Source organism: Dryas octopetala, chromosome 6, assembly GCF_963921425.1.
Source record: "Dryas octopetala chromosome 6, drDryOcto1.1, whole genome shotgun sequence".
Taxonomy (NCBI): Eukaryota; Viridiplantae; Streptophyta; class Magnoliopsida; order Rosales; family Rosaceae; genus Dryas; species Dryas octopetala.
Window position 1 is genome coordinate 20,622,654 of NC_141371.1, and position 27,887 is coordinate 20,650,540.

At 38.1% G+C, this 27,887-nt stretch overlaps 4 pseudogenes across 3 annotated transcripts; all 4 read left to right on the plus strand.

Annotated features, from left to right (window-relative positions):
* Positions 1-27,319, plus strand: LOC147283173 (uncharacterized; annotated as a pseudogene).
* Positions 3,352-6,278, plus strand: LOC147283174 (pentatricopeptide repeat-containing protein At4g25270, chloroplastic pseudogene; annotated as a pseudogene). Of its 3 annotated transcripts, XR_015122902.1 has the most exons (4): positions 3,352-3,698; positions 3,816-3,867; positions 4,001-4,086; positions 4,421-6,278. The product of XR_015122902.1 is annotated as a pentatricopeptide repeat-containing protein At4g25270, chloroplastic pseudogene, transcript variant X2 (transcript). The 3 variants fall into 3 exon arrangements; XR_015122901.1 differs by lacking the exon at positions 4,001-4,086; XR_015122903.1 differs by lacking the exons at positions 3,352-3,698; positions 3,816-3,867; positions 4,001-4,086 and adding an exon at positions 4,092-4,224.
* Positions 11,072-12,609, plus strand: LOC147283175 (pentatricopeptide repeat-containing protein At4g25270, chloroplastic pseudogene; annotated as a pseudogene).
* On the plus strand, positions 21,256-25,416 carry LOC147283176 (uncharacterized; annotated as a pseudogene).
* Positions 27,320-27,887: the final 568 nt, after the last annotated feature.

A 27,887-nucleotide genomic window follows, 5' to 3' on the forward strand; every position in this document is an offset into this window, starting at 1 on the left:
ATGGAACGATATTTTAAAAGAAAATGTCCAACGGGTAGTTCAAATAATTCGTCTAATTTAAGTTTTGGTTCGACTTTAAGTGGGTTAGATGATATTTTGGCTAATCTTCAAGCAGACTTTGGATTAAGAACTCAAATGGCAGATTATAGCCCTAATATTCAAGATGAGATCCGAAGAACATATCTAATCGAAAATTTGGTCTCTGGTCTCTAATCGAAAATTTCGCCGAAATTTCGAGGATTTCAAAAAATTTTGGTGAAATTTTTTGAAATTAATTTGGTATGGTGTTAAAATTTTCATACCCCTAAAAAACGAAATTTTCGCCAAAAATTTCAAAATTTTACTCCTTGGATGGAACTAAGTAGCTAGCAGCTGGCTTTTGAAGGGCCAGAAAATAGTGCATGAGAAAATAATTAAGAAGAAAGAAAAAAGAGGATATATAATAGCGATGGTTAAGGCTTTGTGAGCCATTTTATGAATGTGATATAGAGCTAGTGCTTAGTGAATCAATGAAGGATGTACTGTACGTCAGTGAGGAGAGAGAAATCAGATAGGGAGTACTAGGAGAGAGACGGACATAGACGGAAAAGTTATAATGTGGACCGGGTAGATAGTGTTTGGGCTTACTTAGAATTGAATTTAAACAGCTGGACCAAAAAAGGAATGGCTGCCCAAATTTGGACTTTAAAATCATTATCTTTAAAAAATTTATAATTAATTTTTTAAAGATAATGATTAATAATTATTAATAAATAATTATTAATCATTATAATGAATAACTATTAATCATTATAATCATTATGGGGGTTATTAATTATTAGTAAATAATTAATAACCCCCAATTAGTAGTAGAGTTATTTCAAACCTCTAGTGTTCTTAGAATTAATTGATACCCCCTTAGTTGGCTCCCCCTAAATCCTGATCAATATGAAAACAATATTATGTTGTTTAATCTTAGTTGCCCATGCGTGCCTTGGTCCACGCGCTGCTCACTGGCCCATGCATTACTTCTCCATCTTGGCCCACATGCTACATAGCCAACATTGCAGTAAAAATTAACTAAAGAAAAAATAAAGCAGCCATGGAGAATCCAACTCAAGACAAGTGGTATAAACATACTATTCCCAACCAACCCAACTACACAACAAATTGTAATACTAAATGGATTAATTTAATTTATAGAGTTTAACAAATATTAAATAATTACAATAAAAAAAGTCTATATACTATCAGATATTTATAATAGAGATTGTACACAATTACTAAACAATAACATGCAATTAAATCCCACAAGCCCAATAAAACCTAAAACTATAATTCAAAAAAAAAAAAAAAAAACAAAACGAAAAGGCCGAACATACAACATACAAGCTTGTTACAAAACAATTACGATTTTTAAAATTTTAATATTTTCATTTTCCCAAATTTCAATTTCACACATATCAGAATTAATCACAATGAAATTGAATTAATCACATTGAAACTGAATCTCACACTGAAACAGAATCGATCACACTGAGATTGAATCAATCACACACTGAAACTGAATCGATCACACTGACATTGAATTGATCACAGTGAAACTGAATCTCACATTGAAACGGAATCGATCACATTGAGATTGAATCGATCACACTGAGATTGAATTAATCACATTGAAACTGGATCAATCATACTGAGACTGAATCGATCACACTGAAACTGAATCTCACACTGAAACTGAATTGATCATACTGAAACTTAATCGCTCACACTGAAACTGAAACGATCACACTGAAAATGATTCGGTCACACTGAAACTGAATCGGTCACACTGAGATTGAATGGATGACACTGAAACTGATTCTCTCACTGAAACTGAATCGATCACACTGAAACTAAATCAGTCACACTGAGATTGAATCGATGAAACTGAAACTGAATCGATCACATTGAAACTGAATCGATCACACTACTATATAACATGCCTTTATATGTGAAAAAAATTATAATAAAAATAGTTACACTAATTTTCAATAAAAAATTAATTACACTAATTTGCAATAAAAAATAGTTAAATTAAATTTGCAATAAAAAATTAATTACACTAAATTTGAAACAAAAAAATTACACTAAATTAGTAATAAAAAAACAATTACACAATTTTTAAAATTAAAATAGAAATAAGAAAGATTTCTTATCTTTTAAAATGTGTATAAATATCATTAAATGCCAATCTTTGCACATCAAAGTCCTCAGTCCAGGTGGTAAGGTGTTTGGGTAATCTCTTAAAGCCTACTTGTCTTGGGTTCGAACTCCCTTTGAAGCCTACTTGTCTTTGGGCCCGTGCGTGTGTCAGATGGGTTGAGTAAGGTGGGTCTTGGTGCGCGTATGATAAGGTCAATTTGGCAATATGTTACAGGGGTTAAAAAATGAATTGTAAGTATTAGAGGGTTTTAAAAGAGTTTTTAGATGGGTGGAGGTTTAGGCAAATTTTGAATGTAGTTAAGGGGTTTAAAATTAGGCACTATAAAAAATTGTAAGATAATAATTGATTTGATCAATACATATTTATAGAAATTTGTGATGAATTTTTTCTTTTTTAATAATTTTCCAATTTTAGAAGCACTTTTTCATTAGGCAGCCAAACACTTTGTAAAACATTAAAAGCACTTTTATTTAGTAAAGAAGCACTTTCATGTTGGACACCCAAACAACAAACAACTTATCTGCAAAAGCGCTACTAAACAAAAACACTTCCTATAGAAGCACTTTAAAACAAGTCCTTATTATTTTTTTTTTTGCCAAACACCAATTTTTTTTTTTTTTATAAAAAATAAGTACTTTTATCATTTTAAAAGGGGATTAATGTCATTTTGCTCCCCAGACTATTACACATGTTTCAGTTTGCTCCCCAGACTTCTAATTTGGAAAATTAAGGACCCTGACTTTTTCAATTTTGCCAATTAAGGTTATTCCGTCAATTTATACATTTTTCATCTAAAATGTCGAGATGATCAAGCAAAATTTAGCAAGAAATAAAAGAGAAAAAATGATGCATGAGGAAAAAATGATAAGATCTAATTGGAAGGGACCATTTTGCCTCAAAGATTTGGATAAAAAATGTGTAAATTGACAAAAGAACCTCAATTGGCAAAATTAAAAAAGTCAGAGTCCTTAATTTTCCAAATTAGAAGTCTGGGGAGCAAACTAATATAAGTGTAATAGTCGGGGGAGTAAAATGGTATTAATCCCTTTTAAAAGCCCTTTTGGCCCTCCTCCAAAAGCAATGCCGAAGAGACCAAAAAAAAAAAAAAAAAAAGCAGCCAATTCACTTTGACCAAAAAAAATAAAAAACAGCTAATTCAGTAATTCACTCACCTCCCACTCTCTGACTCTCGAGACTTTCCCAGTCACTCCTCTCCCTCGACCTCACCCAACCCTAAAACTGAACACTCTCACCTGAAGGCTAAAGACCTCACAGAAGACTCCTCCCAGTCACTCCTCTTCCTCGTGACTCTCTTGCGTCGCCCTCTCTCACAGAAGACCTCACCCAGTCACTCCTCTCCCTCGTGACTCTCTCGCGCCGCCAAAGACCTCACCCAGATTCGATCCCTGTTCGTCACTTTTCTGTTTTTCCATCAAGCTCTCACAATCGTCGGCTCTCTCGATCTCCCATCATCCCGATTCTCTTAGGTCTCCCATCGTGGATTTTAAAGGTAATTACTTTTTAGGGTTTCGATTTAGGGATTTAGGGATTTAGGGATTCGATTTGTAATTCTCTGTTAGGGTCTTTAGGCTTATTTTGATGTTAATTAGCTAATTTTGTGTCTCAGATAAAAAAAAACCCTCTCTCACCGAGCTGCCTGAGAGTCTCACTGGCCTAAGGTATCAGTATGTTTGATCTTTCATTACAATTTTCTTCCCCTATTTGATCTTTTAGTACTTAAAAAGATCCCATTATTGTATTGTTGTTTTGCATCAATTTGAAATTGTGAAGTAAAATTTTTGTATTATTCAGGTTTCAATTCTTAGGAGTACAAAATTGTAAAGCAAAAATGGAGTAGACTATTGAGAGGCTTGAATTGCAATTAACCCAAAGAATAGGTAAGAAATTGAAAACAATTAAAATGAAAGGTTGCAAGTTGTAATTTACTCTTGTATTCCAAAAAATCTTGAGCCTATATATATAGACTAACGAAAAGAGAAGACACGCACACAACGATCTGAACTCGGACTCTCCTGGTAGCGTGTTTCTCTCTCTCTCTCTCTCTCTCTCTCTCTTTCTCTCGTTGATTGAAGTCTCTTTTGATTCCTTATTATTAATTTTCCAATTATTCCAATTAGGATTTTGATTATTATTATTCATTTTTTTCTAATTACTCCAATTAGGGTTTTGATTGTTATTATTAATTTTTTTTTTTCTAATTATTCCAATTAGGTTTTTGAGATAAGCTAGACGGCACCATCGATTAGTTGGGACGAAGAGAAGCCGCAACCTCTTTCGAAGAAAAAGAAGAGCCTGGCCCCGAAGCACCATCAATTAGTAGCCCAGTAACTCGTATTCTACAAGCAACTCGTATTCTACAAGCAACTCATAGAAATTGTTTTTTGGTTTCTTCCGTTACAATTGTTCACAAATGGTGATCACTTTGCAACCGCTAAGTTTCCACACAACAAAACCGAATAACCAGTGTTCTTCTAATAGCAAGAGAAACAAGAAGCCAAAACAAAATCACCAAAAGCAAAGCACCAACTATCTCTCTTTCCCAAAATCAACTCCAACCCCACTCATTCTCAACTGTGAACCCTACACCCAAACCAAACTCCAAGCCCTCGATGCTATCGTCAAGGACCTTGAAGCATCCATTAACAATGGCATAGCCGTTGGCACTGAAATCTTTGCTTCCCTTTTAGAAACATGTTACCGCTTAGAAGCCATGGACTACGGTCTTCGAATTCACCGCCTTATCCCCACAAGCCTTTTACGTAGAAATGTTGGCATCTCGTCGAAGCTTCTTAGACTCTATGCGTCAGGTGGGTATATCGAGGAGGCTCACCAGGTGTTCGAACAAATGTCTAAGAGGGACGCGTCGACTTTTGCCTGGAATTCGCTTATCTCAGGGTATGCTGAATTGGGTTTGTATGAGGATGCTATGGCGCTCTACTTTCAAATGGAGGAAGATGGGGTTGAACCAGACCGGTTCACGTTCCCTCGAGTTTTAAAAGCTTGTGGAGGAATAGGGTTCGTTCAAATTGGCGAGGCTGTTCATCGGCATGTAGCGCGTTTGGGTTTCTTGGATGATAGGTTCATCTTGAATGCACTAGTGGACATGTATGCTAAATGTGGTGACATTGTGAAGGCTCGGAAAGTGTTCGATAAAATTGCTAAGCGGGACTCGGTTTCTTGGAACACTATGCTCACGAGTTATATGCGTCATAGGCTTTTGTTGCAGGCGTTGGACGTCTTTCGCCAGATGTTGCACGAAGGGTGCCAGCCGGACTCTGTTGCTATATCCACAATTCTTTCTGCCCTGCCATCGTTGGAGCTTGTGGTTCAAATTCATGGATGGGCGATTCGGCATGGAGTTGAGTGGAACTTGTCCATTGCCAATTCCTTGATTGCTGTGTATTCCAATCACGGTGAGTTGAGTCAAGGGCGTTGGTTGTTTCGTCATATGCCTGAGGGGGATGTCATAACATGGAATACTATGATTTCAGCTCATTCGAAAAACCCCAAAGCTTTGTTCTATTTCGAGCAGATGGAGAGTGCTGGTTTCTCGCCTGACAGTATCACATTCGTGTCTATATTATCGGCTTGTGCCCATTTGGGTTTGGTGAAGGATGGGGAGAGATTATATTCTGCCATGAAAAATAGATATAGAATTAGCCCAATTATGGAACATTATGCTTGCATGGTGAATCTTTACGGAAGAGCAGGCCGAATCAAAGAAGCTTATGGTATCATTGTGGAAGGAATGGAGTTTGAGGCTGGTCCAACTGTGTGGGGTGCATTGCTTTATGCTTGCTACCTTCATGGAAATGTAGATATTGGAGAGATTGCTGCTGAGAGGCTCTTTGAATTGGAGCCTGATAATGAATACAATTTTGAGCTTTTAATGAAGATTTATGGCAATGTGGGTAGAGTGGAGGATGTGGAGAGAGTAAGAGTGATGATGGTGGATAGGGGATTGGACAATTTGGACTCATAGACCCATGTATTTTATCTCCAAAAAGGCTTTAAATTACTTGTAATTGTGTAAATGTCCAACGTAAGAGTAAATAAAAACATTCAATTTAAATGTCCCTTAATGTTCAAAGTAATGATCTTGTGGTTATTAGGGTTTAGGGTTTCAGAAATTCTAATTGTTGAATTTGTTTTTGTTCTAATTAATAGTCTGACCTTAAAAATCATAATCTAAAATGTTTGACATTTCTCCACTTCTAATTTCACAGGGAATCATAGTTTCCGAACATCGTTGCTTCATAAAATGAATAAGGAAGCAGTTAGGAAATAAATGGTTAATTAAAGAAATTAGTCCACATGCAAATGAGCATGTTAAGGATAGATGACCAAAATTGAAATAAAAGAAAACTACTTATAATTATAAAAACCAAAGTCCAACCATGAGGTAATATTCAATAGTTGTATAATATACAAAATTTGCACATGCATGCGATGTTGCAAGTGCTACCTCTTAAATTTATAAGGTACATTCCCATTTTTTTTATAGGGTCTATGCTGGCCTAGTAATCTTTTGTTTATGTCGACTTTCTTTTCCACATAAGCTTCTTAGCTATACTTTTCTTTCTTTGTTTTCGATCTGCATCATCTTTGAGATTACAAGTCTCCACGTTCATCTTTTTTCTGCATTAGTCTTATTATTAATTTATAACTTGGTATAATTTAGCCCAATGATTCACAAAGCCGTACATATCCCAATAATTAATTGATACCTCGTTTGTTCATCATTCAAGACATTCTCTTTTCTTTGGTATAATGATGCTTATAAAGTCTAGAGTCATAATGATAATCCAATAATTAACGTGCCAACAGCTTGCACTATTGATAATTATAGACCGGAGGCTTGTAGCTCTAGTATTTTAAAGTACTTACCCTCGCAGCAAAGTCCCGAGAAAAAGAAAAAAAAAAAGAAATTAAAAAAGACAACCTATTTTCTTGCATATAATGCATCACAATTTCATCTTATTGGGCCCAAATCATTCTTGCAGAATAAGTATGCATTCGTGGTCTGCAATACACATGCTTGATGTTCATACAAGTTATATATCTTCTAAGTAGCTGCAAAATTTGATTGGTTTTCACAGTTTCACTCTAGGAAATGCTTGGTGTCTGAAATAGGACAATAAAATAATCTACATCAATAGATCATCAACAATTTATGCAGCCGGACAGAACCTGATAGGGGTTTGTCGGCTGCAAATTTTCTATTGGATCTTGCTTGTGCTTTGCTTAGAGGAGATTGAGTTGTATTCGTTCATATCTATCTCAGTGTTGGTCACATGACTCATTGGTTGATTAGGTCAATAATGCATTGCTGGTGGGTCCTTATGCAGTGATGGGAACATAGTAGGCAGGGTCTTGCTTATTCAGCACCAATAATTTTCTCTTATATTTACAAAAGCCAAAGGGAAATTCAACTGAATAAAGCACTTTTCCACCCATATTTTTTTTATAACTCTTTTTGTACATGAAAAGTTAGAAATACCCTTGATATATACCAAATTAAATCTGACCTTTTTTTTTTGTCTCTCATTTTCTTATCAAGATTTGTTTTTATTTGTGTTGCAACATTATTGGTTTGCAGGGCTAAAGAAGATAAAGACAAAAAAAGGAAGAAAAAGAAGAGAAAATATGGGAGTGTTTAAAAAATGAACCTACCGAACAATTCACAAGTGTTTCAAATATGAGGGTCTTTGATAAAGCATGGCATCTACCAAACAATTCACAAGTACTGGGAACCCTCCCACCAAATACACATATGAAACAAACATTTTCTGACTCATTTGGTGGGAGTGTTTCAAAAATTCTAAACTAATTTGGTGGTTGGCTATCGAATACTATCATCGTATTCGACATACCAGTACCAAACGAACCTCTTTGATATGAATACTCATAAACCTTATTTACCCACAAAATACTCAAATTATTGCTTTAAAACTCATACAAAAATATCATATTTATCAAAGACTGAAAAATCAATCCAAAAAACTTAAAAAAATGTGTTTGATTTATCTTATTGATGAAAGAAAGGAAATAAGTGGGGCTGCCACTGTTTATTTGAATTAGATGTAAGGTTGATTGGCCGGTGGTGGCAGTGGGTGGTTGCACCGGCAGGGAGGGCTAGCCTTGGCCACGGGGATGGTGGCGGCAAGTCCTCGTTGCATTGGGCACAGATGGGCTTGATCGTTTGTAGCTTGCTTTTTCGGTGGGAAGGGTTTGGGTTTGGTTGTAGAAGTTGGGTATATGATGATTTGGGTATTTGGGTATTGGTGTGAGAGTGATTTTGGGTATAGGAGTGAGAGTGATGGTAGGTAAGGAGATAATTCTAATGTTAGTGTAGGTTTTACTAACATAAGAGTATAATAGGAAATTGGGTTGGGTATAATGAAAAAATGAAAAAAAAATAAAGTAAATGTTGGGTGTAGTGAGAATGTTTGGTATGAATAGAATTTTCTTTTGTAAATTTAAGGTGATCAATGTCCAATTTCAGACAACTAACCAAAAAAAAAAATGCAGTTTTAGACAATGTACTGCTCGCCACTCTCAAGAGGTGGTTCTTTTTCTCTCTCTCACAGTCAAATTGTTGATGTACTTTCATGCTGATAAATAATATGTTGGTATTTTGTTCATTTTAACTCGTGATCTCTTTGCTTTTACCCTTTTTACATATCAATATTGTTATCCATCGAGATTTAGATTATCCATCCACCTAGTCATTGGAGGAGACCACGCCCACCATCACAATAAGAGCGTCTCGTAGTGAAGGAAACTATGGGTTTCAATAAACTAAGTGGGAAGCATGATATTCAAAATTTCAAATAATTTCATTAAGTCATAGGTTCTAAGTAGGTTGAATATGGAAGTCGGCACCTTTATAGAGTGAAATAAAACCATTCCCTTCAAGATTACCTCTCTTGGAGTTGGAATCCAAGTTACAACTTGTGACACCTTGAAAATTTTTCGAGATCTAATTTGAAGTTATTTTTGGGTGATTTATAAAATTTCCTTTAATTATTCGAATTTTTTGGTGATTTATTAGAAATTATTCCCTTGTGTTTTTTTGGGTCAAATGGTCAAAGTGGGACCATGGTTAGAAAATACTTGTCAATATGAATCCAATGAAATTTAGTTTGTGTTGATTGAAGTTTGGGAGAAAAGTTATGATTTTTCCAAAATTGATAAATATTATTTTGATTGTTCGAAATTAATTTTGAAAAGTTAAAACTTCTAGAGAAATTTATGGAAGTCAAAATATTATTTTGTGGTCATAGATAAATAGTCCTAAGTGAGATGAATTAGTAGGATTTTTCAGGAAATTTTTCAGACTCCTAAGCTCTTTTTAATGAATTTTTTAAGTTTGGAGAAATTTAAAAATTAGGAAAATAGGAATTGCTGATGTGGCAGCTGGCAAGGTGCTGACAGCGCCCATGTGGTGCGACATGATTCGTCGTGCATGCTCACAAAGCGCCTATGTAGCGCGTACGCCAACAACAACTAGCGCATTTAATCACAGTTGTTGGATCTCGCATTGGACGTGTGTCACGCAATTGGACGCAGGTGCAAGTAGTAACATTAAGACGCATCACACCAGATCAGGCGAGGTTTAATTGAGTTCATTAATCTTGTTTTAATTGTGGTTGTTCGTTCCCTTATATGGAAGATCCTGTCTTCTTTGCCAGAGAACATGTTAAAATACGACTACTTGAAGTTCCTTAGATATTCATGATCCAAAACCGATGCCGTGAACGGCAAAGTGTATGCCGACCTTCGGCGTCTGCCGTGATCCCCCATATATTCCTGAAGGAGATTCTCTACGGTGGCTATGGTAACTGGCTGGCTGTGCTAAATTGCTTCCTCTTCAGCATTCCTAAACATCCCTCTTAGCGCCTGCCTTGGACCTCTGTTGAGATTTGCATCGTTGTCGTTTACAGCACAATTCCTATTATTTCTCGCATACGGCTCAATGTACCTCGGCTGTTACACCGGTTGTGGAGTGACTAGCTCAAGTGGTGGTGGGCGGATTGCAATCCTTTGTTCATTAACCTCGACTGCAGGTTGTTGTGCGGCGTGATCCACTCTATTGTTCAGTCGGACTTGATTCGGTACTTAGTTTCCCAAATTTTGAGCCGGTATCATTGCTCGCATGATCTCACCCAAACGATATATGCTTGCCGTCAGAGTCGCGTTGTCTCCTTAATTGGATAAACTCGGCCAAACGATTCATGGTTGTAATTGGGTTAGTTAGTTATACCCCCTCCAGGCCGTTGTTAATGCCACAAATTTCTTCTACTATGCCGCGTTGCATGTCAGTCATTGATCGCTCCAGGACCCTCATTCTGCCCTGGATGCTTCGTATTTTGACGGATATGCCAGCAGTTGCTTGCATCTCGGCCGCGTGTTGTTGTTCAACCGTTGTTGGGTTTTCACCTAAAGGAAAATCGCTCTCAGCCATGATAGCCTTTAGTTCCTCGGCGGTCACCCCTCGCCTAACGATTTCGTCAAGAAACTTCTCGATCGTCTTATGGAACAATCTTGTCACAGTCATACACCAAATGTTGTATCCCACCGAGCGTGCCAAATTATGTTACCTCTAAAATTCATGGCGAGCTTGGCCGAAATTCTAACTAGAACACTAGTAGTCCTTGATTGTGTTTACGGGTGTGCCACTGCACGACCAAAATGGCCGGTCTACAAAATGTGTTGTGCTTGATTGATTGTATGATTTGCGCTGAATTCTAACTTCTAACCTAACGATTGTGCGGCAAGTAAGGAACAACTACCTTGCCTAGGTTCTTCTTGCCTTGATCCTCAAGGACTTTTAATTGCTTGTTGTGACTATAACTGAATAACCAGTGTTCTTCTAATAGCAAGAGAAACAAGAAGCCAAAACAAAATCACCAAAAGCAAAGCACCAACTATCTCTCTTTCCCAAAATCAACTCCAACCCCACTCATTATCAACTGTGAACCCTACACCCAAACCAAACTCCAAGCCCTCGATGCCATCGTCAAGGACCTTGAAGCATCCATTAACAATGGCATAGCTGTTGGCACTGAAATCTTTGCTTCCCTTTTAGAAACATGTTACCGCTTAGAAGCCATGAACTACGGTCTTCGAATTCACCGCCTTATCCCCACAAGCCTTTTACGTAGAAATGTTGGCCTCTTCGACTCTATGCGTCAAGTGGGTATATCGAGGAGGCTCACCATGTGTTCGAACAAATGTCTAAGAGGGACGCGTCGACTTTTGCCTGGAATTCGCTTATCTCAGGGTACACTGAATTGGGTTTGTATGAGGATGCTATGGCGCTCTACTTTCAAATGGAGGAAGATGGGGTTGAACCAGACCGGCTCACGTTCCCTCGAGTTTTAAAAGCTTGTGGGGGAATAGGGTTCGTTCAAATTGGCGAGGCTGTTCATCGGCATGTAGCGCGTTTGGGTTTCTTCGACGATAGGTTCATCTTGAATGCACTAGTGGACATGTATGCTAAATGTGGTGACATTGTGAAGGCTCGGAAAGTGTTCGATAAAATTGCTAAGCGGGACTCGGTTTCTTGGAACACCATGCTCACGAGTTATATGCGTCATAGGCCTTTGTTGCAGGCGTTGGACGTCTTTCGCCAGATGTTGCACGAAGGGTGCCAGCCGGACTCTGTTGCTATATCCACAATTCTTTCTGCCCTGCCATCGTTGGAGCTTGTGGTTCAAATTCATGGATGGGCGATTCGGCATGGAGTTGAGTGGAACTTGTCCATTGCCAATTCCTTGATTGCTGTGTATTCCAATCACGGTGAGTTGAGTCAAAGGCGTTGGTTGTTTCGTCATATGCCTGAGGGGGATGTCATAACATGGAATACTATGATTTCAGCTCATTCGAAAAACCCCAAAGCTTTGCTCTATTTCGAGCAGATGGAGAGTGCTGGTTTCTCGCCTGACAGTATCACATTCGTGTCTATATTATCGGCTTGTGCCCATTTGGGTTTGGTGAAGGATGGGGAGAGATTATATTCTGCCATGAAAAATAGATATAGAATTAGCCCAATTATGGAACATTATGCTTGCATGGTGAATCTTTACGGAAGAGCAGGTCGAATCAAAGAAGCTTATGGTATCATTGTGGAAGGAATGGAGTTTGAGGCTGGTCCAACTGTGTGGGGTGCATTGCTTTATGCTTGCTACCTTCATGGAAATGTAGATATTGGAGAGATTGCTGCTGAGAGGCTCTTTGAATTGGAGCCTGATAATGAATACAATTTTGAGCTTTTAATGAAGATTTATGGCAATGTGGGTAGAGTGGAGGATGTGGAGAGAGTAAGAGTGATGATGGTGGATAGGGGATTGGACAGTTTGGACTCATAGACCCATGTATTTTATCTCCAAAAAGGCTTTAAATTACTTGTAATTGTGTAAATGTCCAACGTAAGAGTAATAAAAACATTCAATTTAAATGTCCCTTAATGTTCAAAGTAATGATCTTGTGGTTATTATGGTTTAGGGTTTCAGAAATTCTAATTGTTGAATTTGTTTTTGTTCTAATTAATAGTCTGACCTTAAAAATCATATCTACAAAAGGGACATGCAAGATGAGATCCGAAGAACATATCTCCAAAAGGGACCTTGTCAACCTAGAGGTCATATAGTCCCACAAACTAATCAATCGGGAATTGATCAACGCTTCATTACCCAAGGTTTGATGAGTTTGATTGGTTGGAGTATAATTAATCTAAAGATGCTGCATTTTGCCTTTATTGCTATCTATTTAAATTCAATTTTGAACAAGCAGGTAGTAACGTCTTTACTGGGGTAGGCTTCAGGAATTGGAAGAAGGGGAGAGAAAAGTTTAGCACGCATGTTGGGCCGGTTGGCAATGTTCACAATTGATATAGAGAAGCTGTTATGAATCTAATAAACCAAAATTCACATATTGAAACAGTTGTGCAAAAACAGTCAGACAAAGCTCGTATTGCTTATCGCACTTGCTTGAATGCATCAATTGATTGAACAAAGTTTTTGTTGCGACAAAAACTTTCTTTTCATGGGAATGATGAAAGTGCCACTTCAAGAAATAAGGGAAATTATTTGGAGCTTTTGCAATTTCTTGCATATCATGATAAGAAAGTTAAGGCCGTTGTGTTGGAAAATGCCCTAGGGAATCTTAAGTTAGCAGCTCCTTCAATTCAAAAAGATCTTGTTAATGCATGTGCCATAGAAACCATTGGGATTATCATGAATGATATGAAAGATCGATCGACTTTTTCTATATTGGTGGATGATTCACGTGATATTTCAATAAAGGAGCAAATGGCTATGGTGTTGCGTTATGGGGACGACAAAGGGCAAGTAATTGAAAGGTTTGTGGGGGTCCGACATGTTGCCGAAACCACTTCTAGTGCACTAAAGGATGCCATTGATGCATTCTTTTCTTTCAACAAATTGAGCTTTTCCAAGCTACGAGGGCAAGGTTATAATGGAGCTAGTAATATGAGAAGTGAGTTCAATGGCCTTAAAACAAAGATTTTGAGAGAAAAACCTTGTACATTTTATGTTCATTGCTTTGCTCATCAACTTCAACTAGATCTTGTTGTTGTTGCAAAGAAAAATGCCGACATTGCCACTTTTTTCACATCTTGTAATAGTGTGGTTAATATTATTGGAGCATCTTGTAAGCGTTGTGATGCATTGAGATAGCAACTCCAAAAAGAGCTTATGGAAGTCTTTGAAAATGATTTTCTTCAAACGGGTCGAGGCTTAAATCAAGAATCTAGTTTCAAACGTGCTGGTGATACACGTTGGAACTCCCATTATGGTACGTTGATTAGTTTGATTTTCATGTTTGCATCGGTTGTGAAGGTGTTTGAATAGATTGTTGATAATCGCTACAATGATAGTGTGGGTGAAGCAAATAGATTATTGAGAGAAATACTATCTTTTCAATTTATGTTTCACCTATTTTTAATGAGATCTATATTGAAATCACAAATGCTTTGTCAAAAGCATTACAAAAGAAAGATCAAGAGATTGTGAGTACAATGGATTTAGTCAAAGCATGTAACACTACAAGAAAAACATATTTGGGCGACGAAACTTTGGGCGACGAACATATATTCGTCGCCCAAAGCAATTTGGGGCGACGAACAAGAACATTTGTCGCTCAATGTCATAAAGGTTTGGGCGACGAACGCCCAAAAGAGGTTTGGGCGACGAATAACACGTTCCTCGCCGAAAGTAACTTTGGGCGACGAACTCATCTCGTCGCCTAAACATACGCGACAAACAATTAATTGAGAAATACATTGGGCGAGGAATATACATGTCCGTCGCCCAAAGTGTCTTTGGGCGAGGAAAACGTAAATTTGTCGCCCAAACATACTTTGGGTGACAAAATATTTCGTCGCCCAAACTCATTTTTGGGCGAGGAATATACATATTCCTCGCCCAAAGACTCTTTGGGTGAGGAATTTGTTCGTCGCCCAAAGGGTCATTCCCTTTCTTTTTTTTTTTGGTACAATTATATGTATGTTAATCATACAATGCGATCGTGTTTCCAACGATCCGAACCGTTCAATTTTTAATTCTTCATTGAAAGATCAGCATTGCAAAAAATTAGGATTATTGGAGATGTAAAAGTTATGTAACGGTGCTCAAATGTATGAACGATCAAGAAATTGCTAATACTAATCAATGGAGTAGATGAATTCCGATTTGGGCGATTTTTTGCAGGAATGATGTTTGAGTATAAACGAATAAAATAAACGGCTCCGATCGTTGAAATTACAGTATAGTCTTCACAATTCTTGAATCGACAAAGTTTCAATGAAAAAATGTAGTAGATCACTTTTGTATTGTGTTTTTAACGATCCGAACCAATCATTCCTTAGTGCCCCACTCAAAGATCATCCATGCAAAAAATTATCTCAATTGGAGATGTAGAAGTTAGGTTTAACATTTAGGATGTATGAATGATCTTGATTCTTATAATAATAATCGAACGGGTTGATGAATTCCGATTGAGCCGATTTTTTCCAGGGTTGATCTTTGAGTATGAACATATATGATGAATGGCTCTGATTGTGATAATCACGTTGTGGTCTTCACAATTATTGAAGCTACAAGGTTTTAACGAAAGAGTTAATATAATTTTATTCTTCAAGTGCAAAAACCGTTCATGTATATATACAACCTCATTTATTAGTTTCTCACTCAAATATTAATCTTGCAGAAAATTAGGTCAATTGGAGATGTAAATATTTGGTATCAGAGCTCGAATGTAGGAATGATTGTTTTGTAATAATGGTTTGAGCGAGGAACTTCACATTTCGTCGCCCAAAGTGGTTTTGGGCGACGAATTGTGAAGTTCCTCGCCCAAGATAACTTTGGGCGACGAAATTTGTAGTTCCTCGCCCAAAGTAAGAATACTTTTTTGTTTACAATTTTATATATGTAATAGCATACGATACGATTGTATTTTCAAAGATCATAACCATTCATTTTTTAATTCCCCACTCAAGGATCATCCATGCAAAAAATTAGCTCAATCAGAGATGTAGAAGTTAGGTAACGGTGGTTGAACTTATGAACGATTGTAAATTTTCTAATACGAATCGAAGTATGAGATGAATTCCGATTTAGCCGATTTTTTGCAGGGATGATCTTCCAGTATAAACGAATAGAATGAACGGTTCCGATCGTTGAAATCACATTGTAGTCTTCACAAATTGTTGAATCGCCAAAATTTTTACCCAAAAGTTAATATAATTATACTCTTCAAGTGTATTTGTATGTAGAAGATCACTTTTGTATTGTGTTTTTAACTATCCGAACCGATCATTCCTTAGTGCCCCACTCAAAGATCATCCATGCAAAAAATTAACTCAATTGGAGATGTAGAAGTTAGGTTTGGCATTTAGGATGTATGAACGATCTTGATTCTTATAATAATAATCAAACGGGTAGATGAACTCTGTGAGCCGATTTTTTCCAGGGTTGATCTTTGAGTATGAACATATATAATGAACGACTATGATTGTTGTAATGACGTTATTGTCTTCACAATTATTGAATCGACAAGGTTTGCACGAAATAGTTAATAGAATTTTATTATTTAAGTGTAAAATCCACTGATTTATATGTGGAACCTTATATGTCGATTGTGTTTTTAACGATCTGAACCGTTCATTTATTAGTTTGTCACTCAAAGATCATTCCTCTAAAATATTAGGTCAATTGGAGATCTAGAAGTTTGGTATTGGAGCTCGAACGTATGAACGATCATGGTTCATAAAAAAATTCAACTTTGGGCGACGAAATGTAGCTATGGGCGACGAACGGTGCGTCGCCCAAATTCTGAAATTATGGCGGGATAAAACGGTGCCCTAAAGTCAACGACTTTGGGCGACGAACTTGATTCCGTCGCCCCAAGTATCTTTGGGCGACGAACTTGTTAATTCCTCGCCTAAAGTTACTTTGGGCGACGAATTCATGTTTGTCGCCCAAAGTCTTTAAGTTTAACCCATTTCTGGGTTCACTTCAGTCACTCTCTCTCACTCACTCCCTCGCCCTCGCAGCAGTCCCTCCTCCTCCCGCAGCTCTCAGCTCTCACTCCCTCTCAGCGTGCCGGCCACTCCCTCCTAGGGATGGCAACGGGGCGGGTCGGGGCCGGGGGTGCCACCCCCATCCCCCGCCCCCGAAATTTTTTTCTTCCCCGAATCCGCCCCATTTCCCCGGATACTTAAACGGGGATTCCCCGCCCCCGACCCCGCCGGGGAGCCACTCCCCAAACCCGCCCCGAATCCCCAACCTTGCCTTGCAACAAACCCCAATTTGGATGAACCAGTCAAGTTCATACTCATCAAATACTCTGTAGCTGCGCCAATTGAACACACAGAAACACTCAACAAATGACCAATCTATCAAATACCCATTTGCAAATATTCCCAGGAAGACCCAAGACAGAACTAGTTCAAAACTTTGAGAAATCTAAACTGGGTTTGCTTGAACAATGAAGAAATATAAGAGCTTGAATTCATACACTGTCTTTGAAGCTCATTTTCCAAGGATTTCATTGTACTGCAACCAAAACACACAAATAAGAAACTAAAACTCCAAGCAGATGAAACACAGAGAGAGAGAGAGAGAGGCAGAGAGATCGAAACAGAGAGCCCTCAAGATGATGGGCTATGGACGTCTTGATGAGAGGATGGCGAGGGGCGAGCGGCGAACGGCGAATGGCAAACGGCGATGGCGAGCGGCGAACGGCGATGGCGAGCAGAGAAGGTGATCGTAGAGAGAGGGAGAAGTGAGAGAAAGAGGGAGGAGAGGGAGAGAAATCGCAGTGAGGGAGAAGAAGGGGAAGATTGAAGAGAGAGAGATACAGGCGGCATGATCTATGAATCATGAAGAAAAGTGGAAAAATTGTGTTTAGCCTTTTAGGGTTTGGTTCTTTTAACTAATAAATAATAAGATATAAACTAATTAAACATAGATACTATAATTACATACTTTTTTAATATATATATATATATATAAACATATACCAACTAATTAAACATATACTGATACTATAAATATATTTGTAAATTGTAACTTTATAAACATATAGTATAAACTAATTCAAACTAATCAAATAGGTTTGATACAAATAGGTTATAACTTTAATACAAATAGGTTTGATACTAATTTAATAGATAATTGCATATATATCTTTATAATTTATATAATAAATTTCATATAAAAACTAAGGATGATGTTATTGGCACTCTAACAAAATCATCATGCACTCCAATTTTCAAAAAATATAAGAGAAAATTTGTACATGTTTAAGTATATGATGACATTTTTGGAGTACTAATAGTGTTTTCCAAAAACTAATTAAAAATACTTTAAACCCTCTAAATCGTGTACCCTATACCCTATACTTTAAACCATATACCATATACTATATACCCTATACCATATATACTACTATAATATTTTTTTTTGGCCAAATACTACTATAAATTTAATGTATAGTGTATAGAGTAATTAATATAATTTAGGGTTAGGGATAGTTTATAGTTTAGGGGTATATGGTTTAGGCCTTTAGGGTTATAATTTAGGGTTTAAGGTTTATTGTTTAGGCTTTAGGGTTTATGGTGGTTTAGGGGATATAGGGTTTAAGCCTTTAGGGTTTAGGGTATAGGGTATAGGGTATAGGGTATAGGGTTTATGGTTTATGGTTTAGAAGATACAGGGTTTAGGGTATTAATTTTATTATCTAATATGTGTATAAATAAAGAGATTGGAATGTTATGATCACTAGTTCCCATTAGTCTGATGGCTAAGGCATTGGTGGCTTTTCCTTAAGGCCTTGGGTTCGAACCCCAGGGAAGCATGTTGATGTGCCTATATTTTTAATATTAAAATAATTAGGATATATATACATATATGTATACGGGGCGGGTTCGGGGTCGGGGGTACCAAAACCATACCCGCCTCGCCCCCGACTCGGGTCCCCGCTTAAATCCCCGAATCCGAACCCGGCCCCGTTTATCTCCCCCATTTGTGTTTTAATCGGATCGGGTCCCCACGGGGATCCTCCCCCGCGAAGATTTTTGCCATCCCTACTCCCTCCTCTTCCCTCCTCATCCTCCCTCCTTCCCCGAAACCCAAAACCCCCCCCCCCCATCGGAGACCCACCCCCCCTCCCCTGAAAATCCACCCTCGCCGAAACCCACCCCCCCGAAAACCCACCCCCGCCGAAACCCACCCCCCACCCGAATACCCACCCCCGCCGAAACCCACCCTCCCCCGAAAACCCACCCCCACCGAAACCCATCCCCCTCCAGCCGAAACCAGCTCACCCAAAACCCCCCCTCCAAGCCGAAACCAGCTCAACACCCCCCCAACACAGGTATTTTGTTTTTTTTTTGAATTTATGGTATTTTCTGTTTTTTTTTTTTTTTTTGTATTTTCTGTTTTTTATGGTATTTTTTGTTTTTTATGTTTTCTAATATTGTGGATTTTGTACTTGTTGTGAATTTTGCATAAATTGGTTGTGAAATTTCTGATTTTAGTGGTAATTAGTTAATGTTGTGGGTTTTTTTAATTTAGTGGTTTGGTTGTGAAATCTGAATTTAGATTGATGTTGGGCTCATATTTGACAATGATTTATTTTTTTGGTGAAGGAAGGATAGTGTTGCATTTGTTGTGAAGGATAATTACATTTTTGGTGAGGTATGTGTTTAATCTATCTTTTAGTTAAGTTTTTGTATGATTTAGTATTTAATGTTTCATATATAATTGTATTAAATTTTTGAGTGAATTAGTTTGTATGTTAAAATTAATTATAAAATTGATTAATTAATTTGTATGTTTTTATATGCTAAAATTTAATAGTTTGTTTGTATGCTTATATGTATATTGTTAGATTAATTATAGTTTAGTTTGTATGTTACATTTAGTTTAGTTGTAATTGCAAAATTTCCGATGACGTAGTCCAGCACTCCTCAAGTACTGGGTGAGGTCATGTGGCACGAAGCGCTTGTGCGAAGTTATCAATCGATAACTTTGTACATTTAACTAGTCGTGCGAAGTTATCAGTGGATAACTTTGTACACTAAATTTAAATTCACCTTAGACCCGTTCGAGAGTCTATTGGACGCGCGCATGGGCGCTGGGCGTGACTGCGCTCCAATATGATTCTTGAATTGTCCAAATTACCCATGGACAGTTTGGGAGTGCACAATTATGTGTTGTGGTTAGCGGTTCATGTGATGTGATTTTGATCTGAGAAAATTTCGGCAACATCTCCTTATGTGTTCTTCGAGTGCATACTAGATATTTGTTTTAAATATCTACGTCGTGCACTTGGAGAACTATAGGAAGATGCTGCCGAAATTTTCCCAGATCGAAACTACGTCGTGTGAGCCAACAACCACGACACATATGTGCATTCTCGAATGGGATAGGGCCCTTACCGGAGGCATAAGGAGACGAATAATGGTGACGCATCGTTTTCTAATTGTCGTGTAATATGGAAACAGGCATCATGGACCGACAGTGGATACGTAATACGAATCGTGTTAGTGATGAATATTTGTATGGGATCGAGTCATTTATCCAAGTTGCACAGGAACATGTCAATGCTCAGAATAATATAAGGTGTCCGTGCCGGAATTGTAACAACTCTTTATGGAAGACAGTGCGTGAAGTCAAAATTATACGACATAGTATTATCATGGTGAACCGAGAGTTTATGCTTCGACTTCCTCGGAGACCCGAACAATTCTGCAGCCTACTGAATCTGTTGCTGATGATAATGACCAAGTGATGGGCATAATAAACGATGCTTATCCATATGCATCGCTAGATCACGACGTCAGTCAGGATGATACAGAGAGCGATAATATGGATCAAGATGATGGGTTGCCCGAAGTTCAAAGAGAAGAGTTTGATAAGTACGAGAGATAGTTGAAACAAGCTCAGCGGGAATTGTACTCTGGTTGTGAAGAGTTCTCAGTGCTAACTGCTGTTGTGGAGTTAATGCATTGGAAAGTACTTAATCAACATTCGAATCGAAGTTATGATCAGTTGATGGGGATTTTGAAACAAATGCTTCCAAAGAACAATCATATACCTGAAACCCATTATCTTGCGAATAAGGTGTTGAAAGATCTCGGTTTGGGATATGAAAAGATTCATGCATGCAAGAATGATTGTGTATTGTTTTACAAAGAACACCAAGGGAAGGATAAATGCCCTGTGTGCAATGAACCAAGATATAAGAACAAGTCTGTAGAGAGAAATAAACAGATTCCCCAAAAGGTGTTGCGTTATTTCCCACTTAAGCCAAGGTTGCAACGATTGTACATGTCGACACATACTGCAAGTGACATGAGGTGGTACAAAGATAAGCGGGTTGAGGATGATGTGATGAGACATCCTGCAGACGGAAGCGCATGGAAAGAATTTGACAAGATATATCCGGATTTTGCAGCAGATCCACGAAATGTTAGATTAGGACTTGCTACTGATGGATTTAATCCATTCGAAAATATGAGCACATCTCACAGCACTTGGCCAGTGGTCGTGGTTCCTTATAATTTGCCTCCCTGGAAATGCATGAAAAAAGAATTCACAATTATGATGCTATTAATTCCAGGACCGCAATCCCCTGGTAAGGAGATCGATGTATATTTGCGGCCGTTGATTGATGAGCTGAAAGAATTGTGGCAAAATGGTGTGCCGACATATGATAAGTCCACCGAAACAATGTTTTCCTTGCGTGCGGCAGTCATGTGGACAATAAATGATTTCCCAGCTTATGGGAATTTATCAGGCTGGAGCACCAAGGGTTATATGGCATGTCCTACTTGTAATAAAGATATAACTTTCGCTTGGCACAGTGGTAAAGTATGTTATATGAGCCACCAAAGATGGTTGCCGGGGGATCATAAATGGCGTCACAGTAAGGAGGCCTTTGACGGAAAAAATGAGATGGGCGTGAAACCTAAAGAATTATCTGGTGATGACATCTTGAGGCAGTTGAATAACTTAGAATTTGGCCGGATTGGTAAACATCCCTCTAACAAAGAACGAAATATGCCAAGGTCACCTGCACATCTAAACTTGACAAACAAGTCGATATTCTTCGAGTTGGAGTATTGGTTCAAGTTGAAAATCAGGCACAATCTCGATGTAATGTATATTGAGAAGAACGTGTGCGAAAGTTTGGTGGGGACAATTTTGGGCATTGAGGGAAAATCAAAGGACACAATTTTAAGGCTCGACAAGATTTGCAAGAAATGGGCATCATGAAACATTTGTGGTTAACGAAGAAAGGTGATAAAATGATAAAGAAACATCTATTTTATACCATGAAGCCTGTGGATAAGAAAGAATTCTTAAAGTTTCTTGCATCGGTCAAATTTTCAGATGGATACGCGGCCAATATCTCTCGAAATGTGAAAATCAACTCTGAAAAAATTTTGGGCTTGAAAAGTCATGATTGTCATGTTTTATTGCAACGTCTGCTTCCGGTGGGTATTCGAAAGTTTTTGCCCGAAGATGTGGTTGAACCGATTGTTGGGTTGTCGAGGTTCTTTCAGCATATCTGCGCTAAGACGTTGCGCGTGTCGGACATGTCAAAATTGAAAGATGAGATTGTGTACATCCTATGCAAATTTGAACAAATATTTCCACCGGCCTTTTTTGATATGATGATTCATTTAATGATACATTTACCGCAAGAGGCAATTCTTGCTGGGCCGGTCAGTTATCAGTGGATGTACCCAATAGAAAGGTAACAATTCCTAAACTATTTCATTACTATTCTCCAAGTTCAGCTCTATGTTACTCATAAAAGTTTTCTCACTATGTAATTACATTTGCAGAATGTTGGGTAATTACAAAAGGTACGTCCGAAACCGGGCACGCCCCGAAGGCTCCATAGCAGAGGCATACATTGCAAATGAATCCATCACGTACTGTGCAATGTATCTCAGCAGTGTTGAGACATCATTCAATCGCCCCCAACGCAACGACGACGGTGGTGAAAAAAAATGAGACACTTTCTGTCTTTTCTCAAATTACACGACCATTTGGCGAAGCCCCTAAATCAGCTGTTGAATTCTCGAAACACGATATGGAGGTGGCTCATTGGTTCATACTCAACAATTGCGAAGAAGTTGACTCTTTACGCATTGAGCATGAGGAACTAATGAAGCGCGACTATCCAAGATGGGACATGGAACGTGTACAGAAAAAGCATCGGGAATTGTTTCCTAAATGGTTTAAGGAACATGTAAGTGATTACTGACAATAATGATCAGTTCGTTCATGTGTTTGTAAATTTTTTGTAATATATTAATTCCATTGTCTTTTACCAGATGGAAAAGCTGACTGATGATAATTCGCCGTTATACAAGGAGTTAATGAGTTTGGCGAGTGGTATTCAATGGGTTGAAACGTTTTCCGAATGTAATGTGAATGAAGTCAAGTTTTTAACTGTAGAACGAGATGCCATCTTGAGCACTCAAAATAGCGGGGTTTGTGTAGAGAACTTAAAGACTGGCACGGTTGATTTCTACGGCAAGCTGACGAGTGTACATCAAGTCTTGCGCATCGCTTTCAAGTTATGTTATTTAAGTGTCATTGGTTTAATACAGACCCGAATAGGAACAACAGTATTAAACTCGATTACGACTTAATATCTGTGAATACAAACACTCGATGGTATGAGAATGATCCATTTATTCTTGCCACAATGGCAAAACCAGTATGTTATCTGGATGACCCTAAGGCGGGTGTGGGTTGGAAAGTAGCTCAGATGATTCAGAATCGAAATATATGGGATATTCCGGAAAAAGAAAATCAGGATGACGTGGCCTATCAAGAGGATTCATCTTCGACCATACCCAATCCATACAACAATGATGTTATCATACAACAAGTCGAGATACATGATGTTCCTCCAATTGAGATCGATGTCTTATCAATTGATCTTGGGCCACTTCTCCGAATTGATGTTAATGATTTCATCGATGATGATGATGATGAAGATGATGAAGATGAAGATGAAGATGAATATGAAGATGATGATGTTGATGGTATCGATGATGATGATGATGAAATGAGTATTTCTAGTGGTGATTCAGATTAGTAATTGATAATGGTGATTCATATTAGTAATTGATAATGGTGATTCAGATTAGTAAGTTATTACTTTAGTTTTCTTTTTTACTAACATAAATATTTATTGAATTGTGCAGATGAGTTTGATCTCGAACAGGGGTGGATCTCGGAGGTCCAGTTCAGCATCCATGTCCGCCCCTGCAGCCCAGCCCGCCCCTGCAGTACAGCCCGACCTCATAGCCCAGGGCGAATCGACCCCGGCGATACCCCCAGATCTCTCATCTAGTACTGGGTCTGCGATTCAGTCGGCACGGAGGGCCCGACGTGGTCACCGTTATAGTGCATATGATAATGTTGCATCATCCACTCGTACTGCCTCATCATCAGAGAGTAAGAAAAATGTTTTCACATCACTTGTGTTTATGTTTAATTTTATTTAGATGTTATAAGATTACTGTGAAATTAATATGTTATATTTGCTTTTCTAGGTACCAAAACCACGAGGGGGAAAAGTAGAGGGTTGAAGGCATCGCGAATCACTCGCACGACGAACGAGAGGATTCGAATCGTTCTTGAGCAAGATCACCTACGACCGAACAAGGAGGTCCATAGTACTTTCGCTTCCTTTGTCGGATCGATTATCCGTGGTGAATGCCCCATGCTTTTCCCCAGTTGGGAAAAGGTTGATGACACCATCAAGAGGAGCATTATGGGCTCCATTTCTGTGAGTATATTTCGATTAATATAAAATGATTAATTTGATCATTTCTAACAATTTGATAATTGCATTTTTTTCAGGTAAACTATGACATTCGGATGGAGGATCCGGATGTAGTTAGGTATATGGAGAAGTTATTGAGAAAAGTTTACACACAATGGAAGCACGAGCTGCACAGAGAATATAACATGTTTGGATCGGCAGCTGAGGCATTGGCCAGCCCTTCTCCGGAGATGGCAGCTCGGCTTGATCAGTGGCAGTGGTTGTGCACTCATTTTCAGAGTCCGGAATTTTTGGTATGTTATATCATTTTAGGACTTCAAAATTATTTTTTCTTATGTTATTCCTTTATTGTGTATGCACTAATATGTGCATTTACAATTTGCTTAATATTTAACAGAGGAAGTCGAATGCCAATCTTCAGAACCGGAAAGCGCCCGCAAGGATTGATCATCATGGTGGTTCCATGCCCTTCTCATACCGGGTGGAGTCGTATCGTCAGGTGCGCTATTATTTAATTTAATATATATATTCCTTAGTATTGTTTGAGTTTTTGTCAACATTACATTCTTTTTCAGGCTGGTTCGCAATTTCCGGAGGTCGACAACTACAGGGATGTTTATGCCCGACCCGGCAACGACAAGGGCAAGGTGAAGCACGTTAGTTTTTTATATTTTAGTTTTATTTCACAAATTTAAATATTTGTATTTGATTTCCTAATTCCTGACTTGTGTATAATATTTTGAAAGCTGAGATGCTCGCCAAGAAGACGAGTTATTTGGAGGAGGTGGCTAGCTAGTACCCTCCGGACACTCCGTTGGAGTCGATCTCAGTCCCCGATCGCGATGCCGGTCTTCGTATTATGACGGAGACACTGGGTGTTAGGCGTGGTAGGGAGATACGCGGAATGGGAGCGGGTCGGGTTCGTGATCTCAGCGCCGGGTCTTCATCTCAGCCATCTGCAGAATTAGTCAACCTGACCACTGAAGTGCAGCTGTTGAAGGGTCAACTAGAAGAATCGAGAGCGGCATATGCGGAGCAGACGAGTAAGGTGCAGCAGATGCAGCAAATGTTTGGCCAGTTGGCCAGGATTGTACCTGGGTTTGTGCTGCCGCCCAACATTGACCAGTGCATGCCAGACTCCTCCACCGGTGTCGATGATGCTACTGACTTAGGGGGCCATTAGTTATTTGTATGTATGTATTAATTCAATTGTTTATACTTTGTATGGATATTTTGGATATATAAATTTATTAATTTTGTTTTATATAGTTTTTGAATAAAGATTTTTTTAAAAATATTAAATTCATATATATAATTTAAATAAAAAAATTTTTTTTAAATCAAATATATTTGTTCGTCGCCCAAAGAAGGTTTAGGCGACGAATTACCTTATTCCTCGCCCGAAATATGGTTGGGCGACGGACAAATTTAGTCGCCCAAAGATGGTTTGGGCGACGAACACCCTTATTCCTCGCCCAAAGCATGTTTGGGCGACGAAATTATTCGTCGCTTAAACCTTCTTTGGGCGAGGAATAAGGATATTCGTCGCCCAAACCATCTTTGGGCGACGAACTTATCTTTGGACGACGAATAAGTTCGTCGCCCAAACCACGTTCGAGCGAGGAAATTAGTTATTCCTCTCCCAATCTTGTTTAGGTGACGGATAATTTCGTCGCCCAAACATGCTTTGGGCGAGGAATAAGGGTGTTCGTTGCCCAAACCAGCTTTAGGTGACAAAATTTGTTCGTCGCCTAAACATGCTTTGGGAGACGAATTTTATGTATTAGGAGACGAAAAAAATCCGTTGTCCCAGGTGTCTTTGGGCGACGAAATTACGAGTTCGTCGCCCAAACTCTGGGGCGTCACCTTTTGGGCGTCCAAACGTTCGACGAACCAATTTCGTCGCCCAAATGTTTGGGCGACGAACCAATTTCGTCGCCCAAATGTTTGGGCGACGAAACTCTGCTTTGGGCGACGAATTTCGTTCCTCTCCCAAACCCTTTTTTCTTGTAGTGTAAGGAAATACTACATCATATGAGAAATAATGAGTTTGATCTTTTGGTTGATCAAGTACCATCTTTTTGTGCCAAAAACTATATTGAGGTTCCTAACATGGATGAGACATATGTAGCTCGAAAGAGGTCACGGCGCAATGCTCCAATAAAAACATATCATCATCATTATCATATGGTGCTCTTTATTTATGTCATTGATGAACAACTTGTGGAATTGGAGAATCATTTCAATGAGGTAAATAGTGGGTTACTTATTTGTTTGGCATGTTTGAGTATGGATAATTCTTTTGTAGCTTTTGACATACAAAAGCTACTTCGCCTTGCTCAATTGTATCCTCAAGATTTTTTGGATCGATATCTATTGGTACTTGAAGATCAACTTAGGATTTATATTCATCATATGCGTTCAAGTAGTGATTTTTCAAAATTGAAAGGGATTGGTGATCTTGCGAAAAAATTGGTGGAGAAAGAGTTGGATCAAACATATACTTATGTGTATTTGCTTATTGCATGAGCTTTGGTTTTATTGTTTGCAACTGCTTCAGTGGAGAGGGTATTTTCCGCCATGAATATTATTAAGGGTCCACTCCACAACAAAATGGGAGATCAATGGTTGAGCGATAGCTTGATTGTTTACATTGAGAAAGATGTTTTTGATTGTATTGATAATGAAGCTATAATGATGCATTTTCAGAATATGAAAACTCGTCGTGGACAATTGCAGCTTGTATGTTTTTATCATGAATTATAAATGAAACTACAATCATTTAATTTTTTAGTATTATTTTCGTAAAAAAAAATTTATGGTATAGTGTACACTATGACCCCCTGAGAACAAATTCTTAAATCCGTCACTGCGAACATGAAGGAATAACAATCATCTCAATGAACCGAGTGAAGAAACAAATCAATTTGCATTCAAGAGATGGACTCTAAAACTTTGTGGAAACAACGTTCGATCCACAATTTTAAAGAAGATTTCTGAATTCGAAACAAAGAACTCGGGTTTAACTCTCAACAAATCTTTGAAAACCGGAAGGTAATCATCAAAAGATTTCAAGAACGAATTTTTTGTTTTAAACACATTTCAATAAAATATTTATTGAAAATAAAAACTATTTCAAAATAAAAACTATTTGAAAATACTTCACCAAATTTTCAAGAGGAAACCTTTGAGAAAACAATATTTCAAAAGAAAATAAAAGATTTCCCAAATCTGAAGATAAACGTTTAAAAACAAAGTAGTTATGAAAACCATTTAAAAATATTGCTCTCATACTGTAACGCCCCGAACCTCGGGCCCATAAAAATACTGAACA